This window comes from Carassius auratus, chromosome 21 (genome assembly GCF_003368295.1).
Source record: "Carassius auratus strain Wakin chromosome 21, ASM336829v1, whole genome shotgun sequence".
In the NCBI taxonomy this organism is placed as follows: Eukaryota; Metazoa; Chordata; class Actinopteri; order Cypriniformes; family Cyprinidae; genus Carassius; species Carassius auratus.
The window spans coordinates 10,117,442-10,130,085 of record NC_039263.1 but is presented as its reverse complement, the minus strand read 5'-3'; the positions used below and the strand labels follow the sequence as shown (position 1 = coordinate 10,130,085).

Below are 12,644 nucleotides of genomic sequence, written 5' to 3'. Positions count from 1 at the left end.
CTGAAACTGTATATATTTGCTTAGCGGTTTTGGAAAATGACTAAGTTCCACTTTATGTCGTCTTTTTTTTTTTTTTTTTTTAAGCTGTACATGTGGAAAGTGCAGTTTGATGACAACATCGCATGTTGTTTACTTGATGTGCTTACGCGCCGATAGCTAAGTTAACAACACAGAGATATTTCAAGCAGTTTTACTCACCGCATGTGGTTGCAACACACGATCGTGACCCTTTTTCGTTGGGACTGCATTATCCTTAAGAAATAAACAATGTGCAAATCCGGCGTCAAACTGGTCCTTGTTTGTAAAACCAGCATCTTCGAAATGCCCTGGCATTGCCCTGGCAACCAAAAACACACTTCTTTTGTGACTTTTCGCGACGCTCTCGCAAATGCCGCGAATGTGAATGCCTGTGCTCATTCTCTCAGTGCTCTGCTATACGGGAGCACGCGCTCTTCCAACAGAAGTGCCTTAGGACCCATATAAGGAAATTCCGCTCCATCTAACGTCACACAGAGCCATACTCGAAAAAAAACTTTCCGAAACTTGTGACAAACCGGAAGAGGTTTTTTTGGAACAAAAATACTCCTTCAAACGTACAACTTAATTTTAGAAACTTTTTAGAGACCATGTGGGCGGAGGTTAGTCAAAAAACTGTTTTAGTGATGTCATTACTGCAGGAACTACAGTTTAAAACATGGGATCATGAAGAACGGACCTATAATGTAAACTATAATGGTGTCTGTTTGATGGATTCTATTGGTGGGATGTAATATGGCAGATGGCAACCAATAGATCAACTGTAATTCCTATTGGAATAATGCCAAAAACAAAAATATATTTTGTAATGGTTTAATGAAAACTGTAAGAATTTCCTTTTTCTTTTTTTCAGCTGGCTAATGATACTCATACTGTGCTGCACATTATTGACAATATTGAGTTGAGGCTTGACTTTGCGAAGTTAAAATCGCAAATCAAATTGCAATCACAATATCTGTCAAAAAAAAAAAAACGCAAATAGATATCTTCCCCATATCACACAGCGTTATATATATATATTTATATTTTAGGGCTGGTAAGCGATTGCAATTTTTAATCTAATTAATTACATGATGTGGTGGTTAATTAATCTAATTAATTGCACATCAAATTTGGAGAAATTACTGTGAAAAGATCATTTAAAGTCGTTGTGCAAGGCATCAAACAGAGATTACAAAAAGTAGGTTCAGCAAGAAATATTTTGTTTGAGAACATTTATTACATATACTCTTTTGGACAATGTCAGTAAATGATGACAGAATTGTCATTTTTGGTTGGGTGAACTATAACTTGAATAATTTATTTTCTCAATTTTATTATTATTACTGTGGAAATATAAAATTATTTCTTTAATGAAATGATACTCTAATAATAAACTAAAACTGCCAGTAGGTGGTGGTAAATGTCTTTATGGGCCTTTCACACAGGACACGGTATGCGCTGTGCAGCACTATAAAACCCATTCATCTCAATGGCTTGTGCCGCGCAAGGATGTTTTGTTGCTGCGTCGACCTAAGCGCAAGCGCAGCGGTGCGCATCATTTGCGTGCTTGCGCGCACGCCACGGTCAAAGTTCAAAATAGTTCAACTTTTGCCGCTGCGCTCTGTGACGATTACCAGCGCGACCAATAGAATCGAGGGATCCAAACAAGCACAGAAATCAAAATGGATGAACGGCTAGTACTGTGTGTGTGTCAGAATTTCCTGAGCTGTACGATACAAGTTTGCGGTCGTACCCACTGCCTTCTTCCTTGCTTCTCTCTTAATTTTCATCAGTAGGACTAGCGCTATCGCTCGCTTACAATGGGACAGATACATTTTTGCTGCTGACCGAAAGGAGGAACAACAAACTATGAAAGAGCTCCCGCTAAAAGTTTTTAAAACTCCGCCTACGCCATAGTGCAGCACAGCGCAAATCGCGTTGTATCTAAAGGGCAACGCTGAACCCAGCGGCAAGCCGCGCGCAGACCGCGTCCTGTGTGAAAGGCCCATTAATGATAACTCATAACTCAACTTATATTTGTCATATCTTGATTTTGCTGGCTAGATAGCTACTGTATAAAAACTATTAGGTATTTACTAGTTAAACTTGGAAAAAGCATATGATAAAGCGCATGTCAATACATTAAAGAGAACTATTAATGTATTGACATGCAATTAATGTGAACTAAATTACACTTTAATGTCAGTTAACAATACACTTAAGTGTAAATTAAATGTAATGTTTTTGACCATATAAATGCATATTATTTGTAACTAATTTCAAATATATTACAACTTAAAATTACATGAATTGCAATTAGTTTAACTTTTGAGTGATATTTTTGAACCATTTAAGTGGGATTTTAGTATATTTCATATGTGATTTGAAATATGGTAAATATGTACTTCTGAACAAGCAATTAATGTGAACTGAAATATAATTCAACGTCATATATCTCTGGGAATAAAGTTGAAATTTTGTATATTAAATAATAATAATAATAATAATAACCTCTTAATAACCTTATTACAATCAAAGCAAAAACACAAAATGATAAACCCTCTACATTTATTGACAAATCAATCTCTAAAACAAATACACTAAAATGCTTTTTGCTGATGCGCTAGAAAAACTGAACACTATACAGTTACAACACTTCAACTTACTTATTAGAAAGAGTTTGGAGAACAATGCAAATTTCACCATCATGGAAAACACCATCTTCAAGATGTCTAAATCTGTTTCCTCATCGGAGACCTAAAAATGTCCACACAGTCAAAATTTACTGGTATTACTATACTTGTGGAGTCATTTGGTCGCCATAAAATATAGGATTACTAACACACAAACAACACACATTTAAAAAAAAAAAAAAAAGAAAAGAAATTTATCTATGCATGTACAACAAACGAGACCTTATTGTAAAACATGACCAAAGTGGGTTAGTTGTACCCCTGGTTTCACAGACAAGGCTTAAGACCAGCCTGAGGCTAAAATGTAATTCTGAGCTGTTTCAACTGATAGAAACTTGCACTGACTGATCTTTAAAAATACCAGTGCCTTTGTTTTGTCTCAAGATGCACACCAGTAATGATTTTTTTCTATGGCATGTCAAGGAAAATGACTTAAATGTCCTAACTGAACTCTGATCTGGCTAAGTTTACGCCCTGTCTGTGAAATCAGGCCATTAGTTCTCAAACTTCTACTAGCACCAACATTAAACAGGACCGAACATTTTCTTATAAAATCTTACTCCAGCATTAGTGAATGCAAGTTTGACTAAATAAATAAATACATTTAAAAAAAGAACTCCAGATGAACTTGCTGGGACGTGCTGTCTGTCAGTGTCCCAGAAGCTCTTCATCGGAAGTAAACTTCACATGTCATGAAGCTGCACACCATCTCTCCTCAGTCTGTGTGAATGGAAAAAACGATCCAAAGAGGCAGGAAAATCCAAACAACTTCCTTGAGGAAAGAAAAAACAATTGTTATAAAACATATCCAGCCATTATAAATGGTTCAGTTGAGTGAAAGCAATAGACACAGTTTCAGTCCAAAGTTTAAATAAATCTTGCAGTATCTACAAAATGTTAATAATTTAAGCAGTAAGAGGGTAGAGAGGTAGAATAATAATAATTAAAAAAATGCAATTACTTCTCTGATGAAGCAGTATATTCTGCAAGATGTTTGTAAACTTTTGACCACATCTGCATCACCTAAGATCTGAAACGATTCCTCGAGTAACTCGATTAAATCGATTAAAAAAATCGAGTAACTCGATTAAAAGCCTCTTTTAATTCATTTTAAATCTCATGTCAGGTTCTTTCGCAATGATTTTTTCAATGTGACACAACGCGTTTACGTCACCCACAAAGCGGAAGGAGACACAAGCGCTGCATCCAAAATCGCATACTGCAAGGAGTCAGCAGTGTTTTGATTTGAGGGAGCGGGCAAACGTAAAGAGAATGTCATGGCATGTGTCCATTGCAAGATAGAGCTGGCATTCCACAACTAGGGCCCTATGATTTCCGCGATGCAGAAAACACAGAGGGAATCGCGGAATCCAGTCATAAAAACGGAATTTACAGTTTAACGCGGGATGGCATGGAATTTGCCAAATTTTGAATGAATTCATAAAAAATAGGCCATTACACTTACATCAAATCACAATAAGGAATAATATCTTTACATATTAAGCTGGAACCGTCTATTTAAATATGAATCCTGCATGTTCTGCGTGTCTCTGTTAATGAATGGAGCAAAAGCGCATCTTCCTTTATTAACACAAGGAAACGCACGTGACGCTCGCGGTAATTTCAGCGTCTGCTGTCTCACTAAATAAGGACATGAACACATGAAGAACATCTCGAGAACTGCTCTGACAGTCACTTCATGAGCATTTGACCATTAGATTTGAGTAAATCTAGCGTCACATCACATACACAGAACTGTAAAGGTACATCAACACGTAAAAAGTCCGGTTTAGTTTAAATCAAGTATTTGCCAGAGATGTATCACTATTGTTCAGCAGAATGTACTTAGCCTACAAAATGTACATTCACAAAAATCAAACATTTTTTTTTTAAGGTTTAATCATACAGCATTTCTTCCATGTTTTATTTTTAGTAGTAAATCCCTTTTGTTTACCAAAAAGTTACATTTGCTTAATTTTCAATAATTAAAAGATTAATGTTTATAAATTAATGTTTTATGTGTTTAATGTTTAATGTGCATCTCAGAAAATACTTTATTTAAAACCCCAAATGAATGGCACTTAAATGCATTTAATTACAGACAGAGAAACAATGGGTAATAATTAAATGTTTATTTTTGATGTATACATTGCATTCTATGCATTTAAATAATTAAAATATTTGTTTTTCTAAAAAAGGAAACTTAGTTGTTCATTTTAAGAAACCCAGCAGTCTTATTTTCTCTTGCATAATTAATATTGCACTTTAATTAAGCAAAAACACATTTTATCTGATTACTCGATTAATCGATGATATTTTTGGTAGAATACTCGATTACTAAAATATTCGATAGCTACAGCCCTAATCTGAATTAACATTACCACAATCTTCAGGGCAACACTGTGGTAGAATACTCGGAGATAGATGTTCCTTCAGATTTCCCATAAACCGCAGAATTCCTGACCACACCATTTTCATTGACACTGGGCTTTAAAAATAGATAACATTTTTACAAACATTGATTATTCCTAATTTAGGAACTCTTCCAATTACCAAAAATATATAAATATCCCTTTTTTATTATTATATATTTGTGACGAGTGGGGCAGGGGCGAGAGCCGTGGGAACGGGGCGAGGCCAGTGGAGAGATGAGCAACACCTGCTCGACCCAGCGGTCAATATAAAGGATATAAAACAGGAGCGACGACAGTGAAGGTATGAGAAAGGACCAGGCCTGGGTTTTATTTTATGTTTAGATTTTTTTTTTTTTTTTTTTTGACAATCAAACTGAATCTTTAATAATAAAATAAACACAAAACAGCACGGCAGCCCCTCACGGACGACTGCCGCGCACAAACAAAATAAATCCAGGCCTGGTCCTCTCTCGTCCTTCACTGTCATTGCTCCTGTTTTATATCCTTCCATGTCCTCCGTGGGACTCGAGACCGGTGGGTCGAGTAGGTGTCGCTCATTTCTCAATCACTCCACCGGCCTCGCCCCAATTCCCATGGCTCTCGGCCCCGCCCCATTCCCGAGACTGCGCTCTTCTCCACCCTCCGGGGGGGGGGACGGTCACAGTGACCTGCGGGAACCTGGGGGTAGGACAGACGAGGCGAGAGAAAAGGAGATGGAAGGATGAGGAGTGACAGAGACGAGAGAGAGAGGAGAAAAAAAAGAAAAAATTCCGGTTCCAAGACGCACTGCCGCTCGGCCCTCCACCAGCTTGGTGATCTCCTCCGCGGTGCTTGGCGGTGGCACTGGAAGGCCCTCGGCGGACGGCACAACACTACTCGGCGGCAATTGTTTTTAGTCCACACACGCGATCACATTCCGATATCAGAATGCATTCAGAGATAAATTATGTGATTAATTCAACTTCTTGAGTTCATATAGCAAGAACTGCCGCATTATGGTGAAAGCCACATGAATGGCAAGACTAAATTAAGGATAAAGAAAACGTATATGAAGATATACATACTTGATTCATCGTCTACAGCACATAATGTCTCATCTGTACTCATCAAAACGTGACGCTTCATTGTCCTCTACTCGTTTGTTTCTTCTCTCACACATCGTGACGATTACACAAACATGGCGCACGGCACATTTTTCAAAAACTGCTGAAGTAGTGCGCCGTCATGACATAATATTTTGGCGCATGCTCATTAAACAAACAAATACTGCGTGGTTACCTATTATTTCAAGCTTTCCATTTCTACTGAAGTTCAGGTTGCTCTAATTCGTTGTGTGGTTAGTCCAAAGACTATGGTTAGACTTATTCACCTAGCTAAAAGTCATTTTTACAGTGCAGATTAGCCTATGTTACAAACCAAATGTAGTCTATTTGAATCCAAATTAATTTGGTTTAGATTCGTTAATCTTTTGCTTGCAATTAATGCACTTAAATGTGTGTTTAAATGACTTAGAACAACATAATGATATTGAAAGTATTCTGTAAATTATGGTACTATTAAATACAAATACATTACTTTCAGAAAATATTATGTAGAAAATGTAATTTATAGAATTCATAGAGCAGGAGCTTGTGATGAAATTTCATCAAGTTTTATTGGAGTATACTGTATAAGAAAATGTATTGAAGTTTATTTTTATTAATTGCATTAATGCACATAGTATATATTATAGTCTAAATAGTAATACATTTAAAATACATTAACAAATGTAATTTTAGAGAACACACTTAAGTTGAAATTAAAATCAATTATTTTACATGTGCTTTAGTATATCGTAAAATATAAAAAAATAAGTCTACTTCTTTAAAATACAATAAAATCATAATTATGTCAAATGTATAGGTAATACTTAATTAGACATTATCATAAAGTGAAATTTTTCTAAAGTGCACTTAACTATGTTAAGACCTATTGTCAATAAAGTGTAATCTCTAAGTACACTAAAGTGGCCTTTAATTTACAATTATATGATATTACCTGCAAATGGACTTTTAAAAAAGTATACTTTTAAGATTGGAAGTACACAAGTATACTTTTAATACAATTAAGCACACTTCTTTTTCACTAGGGTACCATGATGGTGCTTCCTTAGAAATTGACCAACAATCTTAACTTACCTGAACAAACTCAACGTGCCCTGGTTTGAAATGTATCTTAAGCTCTTTATCTCTGATACTCATTTCAGTGTGGCTATTGTTATGATGTCTTGGAGTAGAGACCTCTATTTCTAATGCGCCACTCAATCCTAAAAACCCTCTTGTAACGGGTGGCTTGTGCTGTCAAAATAGGCCCATGTACGTTATGATCGCTAGAACATACGCACGTTAGTCTGACGCCTGTTTATGTTCTGCAGATTAGCGAATTTCTATGCCGTCCTTGCAGTGTAAACAACAGCTTTTGGCCAAATCAAAGACAAGTGTTCTGGCGCATAATAGCTGCGCACTTTTGCGCAGTTTCTATGGGGCTGAGTTTCGCTTTAGTTCGCGTCAGCTGTTTTATGTTCCAGCATCTAAGACTGTCATCAGTATAAATATCGGCATAATCTTAAATTAATATGTAATAGGAATTACAAAATACTGAAAGACTCTATAGAAGTTAAACTTTAAAATAGATTGACGGCAAAATGCGAATGAGTTCCCAAAATAGAGCAAAATCCGGCGATGTATATTTAGTTTTCACCCTGAAACACAGATTTCTATAATATAGATGTCATTAGAATAATACATTTACCAAAGAACAGAATTGACTGCTTTATTAGCTTCACACAGAGATGCAACTGAAATCTGTAAATTTCTAAACATATATATAGAGGCTACATTAGATCACATACATGCGACATGAATCCATGTAAATTTTACCTGATAATCCCCGTAGTTAAAACCAGGCATATTTGGAATACATGCAGGTGAAGTATGAAGCCTTTAGCATGAAAATGTTTTTCCAAGTCCTTGTTCTGCAGTACCAATGGTGATTTCAGAATAAAAGTCCTGGTCTGTGTTCATATAGAAGTCCCAACTGTGGGCCATTTCTTTCTTTCTTTCTTTCTTTCTTTCTTTCTTTCTTTCTTTCTTTCTTTCTTTCTTTCTTTCTTTCTTTCTTTCTTTCTTTCTTTCGTAATTTTTTAGATAAAACTATATTTTTATCCCAGTTAAATTGTCAGTAACAAAAATTTATATTCAAGAATTATTAATATATATTTTTTTCTTTGTAGGGATAGGGTGAAAAGGGGTATCTAGATATTTATGTTACTGGTTGATGTTATGTTGGTATTTTTAAACGTTTCTGGCCTGTGTACTTAACTGGACATTCTTAGTTTGAATGGTATTTGGAGAAGTGTGGGGGAAAAAAGGGTTGTTTCCGCCCGGTTTCGAACCGGGGACCTTTCGCGTGTGAGGCGAACGTGATAACCACTACACTACGGAAACCACATGTCTCCCCTGCTTTGCATATTTCTACTCGTAATCTATCACACTTAATATAGGTAATAAAGATACTTTACACATGAATGCAAATAGGAATATTTGGCAATATAGCTCAAATCTGTCAGTAGTGTTTGATCTCTTAACATTCCAAATGTGTGTTATTGTGGGAGTAACACACCTCAGTACTCAAGGGGGCGCTAGAGTTAACTTCACCTATTGGTTCTTGATGTTTTCATTCCAGATGTGTTGGTAATAAGGTAGCCAAGAATAACTAGATGCATCCCAAATTGCATCCTTATGCATTGTTCTGAGGGCTTGCAAAATTATGTAGCACAAAATTAATTTAACTAACACAAATAAAAAAAGACATCAGCTGAACTTTACTGCGGACAAATCAACATGATCAGCAAAAACTAGTAGCATGTAGGGATGTAACGATTCACATTTGAAATTTAAAAGGAATATATGGGAAGTTTGGGGAATTTATTGGAATTAATTGGAAATTTGAAGTAGGGGTGTGCGAAATCGCAATTTGAGACATTGCGATTGGCTAATCGCAAAAGCCTGTGAAGAGCCGTTCACAATTGTCACACTTACATAGCCTGTTTTTAATGCTCTGTATATATCCGCGCATGGCCCTGCACCGCAAATCTCCACGAGCGGATCTGGCAGTATGGATGAGGCTTGACGCACACGCGGAAACCTGCATCAACTCGCGCCTGGCTCTGCGTTTAAAACTGATGTAAAATCAGCCCAACTGCTTGCTAATTTCACTTGATGAAATAATACATTCAGCACATTTTCCACTTGTTCTTGAAATCCCAAATACAATGTAACAAAATACTTTAAAAATTGACTAAAGAAATACAGTTCTTTTATTTAGATAAAAAAATAATCTTTCCAGTGAAATTCAGTAATTAAGTTAATTCTGTAAAAGTAGTTATACCATTATAATCTTGTCTGCTGAAAAAACAAAAACAAACAAACAACAACAAAAAATAGAATAGAACCCCTCCCAAAACAATTGAAAATTTAATAGATTTCAGGGTTATGATGGGAATTGTATTGGTTTTAAAGGTCCCATTTTTTTGTGCTTTTTTGAAGCTTTGATTGTGTTTACAGTGTGCAATATAACATGTGTTCATGTTTCGCCTGTAAAAAACACAGTATTTTTCACACAATTCACCCATCTGTATACCGCTGTTTTCACTGTCATAAAAACGGGCTGATGACTTCCTTGTTCTATAAAGTCCCTCCTTCAGAAACACGTAACAAGTTCTGATTGTGCCAGTGGTTCCTGTGTTGTGATACACTTACCGGTTGTGTTCCATAAACAACGCCTTCTCCAGACAAAGAGAGAACTGCTCCATCTTTCAGGAATAATCTTTGTGCGAATCCGGCATTAAACTGATTGAGATTGAGGAAGCTCGCTGTCCTCAGCAAAATGTGCTGCACATAGTTTTACATGTGGATTATAATTTTAATCATTAAAGGGGGGGTGAAATGCTTGTTTTCACTCAATATCCTGTTAATCTTGAGTACCTATAGAGTAGTACTGCATCCTTCATAACTCCAAAAAGTCTTTATTTTTATTATATTTATAAGAGAAAGATAGTCTGTACCGATTTTTCCCGGAAAAACACGAGCGTCTGGAGGTGTGATGTGTGGGCGGAGCTAAAGAATCACGAGCGACAGTAGGCTTTTGAGTTGAGAGCATGTGGAAGCTGTGACACAGATCCAGAGGCTGAAATTTAACAAGAGCAGCATCAGCAAAGGCGTCTCTATGTGGTATGTACTGAAACTGTATATATTTGCTTAGCGGTTTTGGAAAATGACTAAGTTCCACTTTATGTCGTCTTTTTTTTTTTTTTTTTTTAAGCTGTACATGTGGAAAGTGCAGTTTGATGACAACATCGCATGTTGTTTACTTGATGTGCTTACGCGCCGATAGCTAAGTTAACAACACAGAGATATTTCAAGCAGTTTTACTCACCGCATGTGGTTGCAACACACGATCGTGACCCTTTTTCGTTGGGACTGCATTATCCTTAAGAAATAAACAATGTGCAAATCCGGCGTCAAACTGGTCCTTGTTTGTAAAACCAGCATCTTCGAAATGCCCTGGCATTGCCCTGGCAACCAAAAACACACTTCTTTTGTGACTTTTCGCGACGCTCTCGCAAATGCCGCGAATGTGAATGCCTGTGCTCATTCTCTCAGTGCTCTGCTATACGGGAGCACGCGCTCTTCCAACAGAAGTGCCTTAGGACCCATATAAGGAAATTCCGCTCCATCTAACGTCACACAGAGCCATACTCGAAAAAAAACTTTCCGAAACTTGTGACAAACCGGAAGAGGTTTTTTTGGAACAAAAATACTCCTTCAAACGTACAACTTAATTTTAGAAACTTTTTAGAGACCATGTGGGCGGAGGTTAGTCAAAAAACTGTTTTAGTGATGTCATTACTGCAGGAACTACAGTTTAAAACATGGGATCATGAAGAACGGACCTATAATGTAAACTATAATGGTGTCTGTTTGATGGATTCTATTGGTGGGATGTAATATGGCAGATGGCAACCAATAGATCAACTGTAATTCCTATTGGAATAATGCCAAAAACAAAAATATATTTTGTAATGGTTTAATGAAAACTGTAAGAATTTCCTTTTTCTTTTTTTCAGCTGGCTAATGATACTCATACTGTGCTGCACATTATTGACAATATTGAGTTGAGGCTTGACTTTGCGAAGTTAAAATCGCAAATCAAATTGCAATCACAATATCTGTCAAAAAAAAAAAAACGCAAATAGATATCTTCCCCATATCACACAGCGTTATATATATATATTTATATTTTAGGGCTGGTAAGCGATTGCAATTTTTAATCTAATTAATTACATGATGTGGTGGTTAATTAATCTAATTAATTGCACATCAAATTTGGAGAAATTACTGTGAAAAGATCATTTAAAGTCGTTGTGCAAGGCATCAAACAGAGATTACAAAAAGTAGGTTCAGCAAGAAATATTTTGTTTGAGAACATTTATTACATATACTCTTTTGGACAATGTCAGTAAATGATGACAGAATTGTCATTTTTGGTTGGGTGAACTATAACTTGAATAATTTATTTTCTCAATTTTATTATTATTACTGTGGAAATATAAAATTATTTCTTTAATGAAATGATACTCTAATAATAAACTAAAACTGCCAGTAGGTGGTGGTAAATGTCTTTATGGGCCTTTCACACAGGACACGGTATGCGCTGTGCAGCACTATAAAACCCATTCATCTCAATGGCTTGTGCCGCGCAAGGATGTTTTGTTGCTGCGTCGACCTAAGCGCAAGCGCAGCGGTGCGCATCATTTGCGTGCTTGCGCGCACGCCACGGTCAAAGTTCAAAATAGTTCAACTTTTGCCGCTGCGCTCTGTGACGATTACCAGCGCGACCAATAGAATCGAGGGATCCAAACAAGCACAGAAATCAAAATGGATGAACGGCTAGTACTGTGTGTGTGTCAGAATTTCCTGAGCTGTACGATACAAGTTTGCGGTCGTACCCACTGCCTTCTTCCTTGCTTCTCTCTTAATTTTCATCAGTAGGACTAGCGCTATCGCTCGCTTACAATGGGACAGATACATTTTTGCTGCTGACCGAAAGGAGGAACAACAAACTATGAAAGAGCTCCCGCTAAAAGTTTTTAAAACTCCGCCTACGCCATAGTGCAGCACAGCGCAAATCGCGTTGTATCTAAAGGGCAACGCTGAACCCAGCGGCAAGCCGCGCGCAGACCGCGTCCTGTGTGAAAGGCCCATTAATGATAACTCATAACTCAACTTATATTTGTCATATCTTGATTTTGCTGGCTAGATAGCTACTGTATAAAAACTATTAGGTATTTACTAGTTAAACTTGGAAAAAGCATATGATAAAGCGCATGTCAATACATTAAAGAGAACTATTAATGTATTGACATGCAATTAATGTGAACTAAATTACACTTTAATGTCAGTTAACAATACACTTAAGT

At 36.6% G+C, this 12,644-nt stretch overlaps 1 long non-coding RNA gene and 1 other non-coding gene across 3 annotated transcripts; both read right to left on the bottom strand.

Annotated features, from left to right (window-relative positions):
• Window positions 1-2,569: 2,569 nt before the first annotated feature.
• On the bottom strand, window positions 2,570-8,142 carry LOC113038421 (uncharacterized). Of its 2 annotated transcripts, none has more exons than XR_003274787.1 (2): window positions 8,044-8,142; window positions 2,570-3,483 (listed from the first exon to the last, which is right to left on the bottom strand). It is a non-coding gene; the product is annotated as an uncharacterized LOC113038421 (long non-coding RNA). The 2 variants fall into 2 exon arrangements; XR_003274786.1 differs by lacking the exon at window positions 8,044-8,142 and adding an exon at window positions 7,303-8,035.
• A 395-nt stretch (window positions 8,143-8,537) lies between these two features.
• trnav-cac (transfer RNA valine (anticodon CAC)) lies at window positions 8,538-8,610 on the bottom strand. The gene has a single exon. It is a non-coding gene; the product is annotated as a tRNA-Val (tRNA).
• Window positions 8,611-12,644: the final 4,034 nt, after the last annotated feature.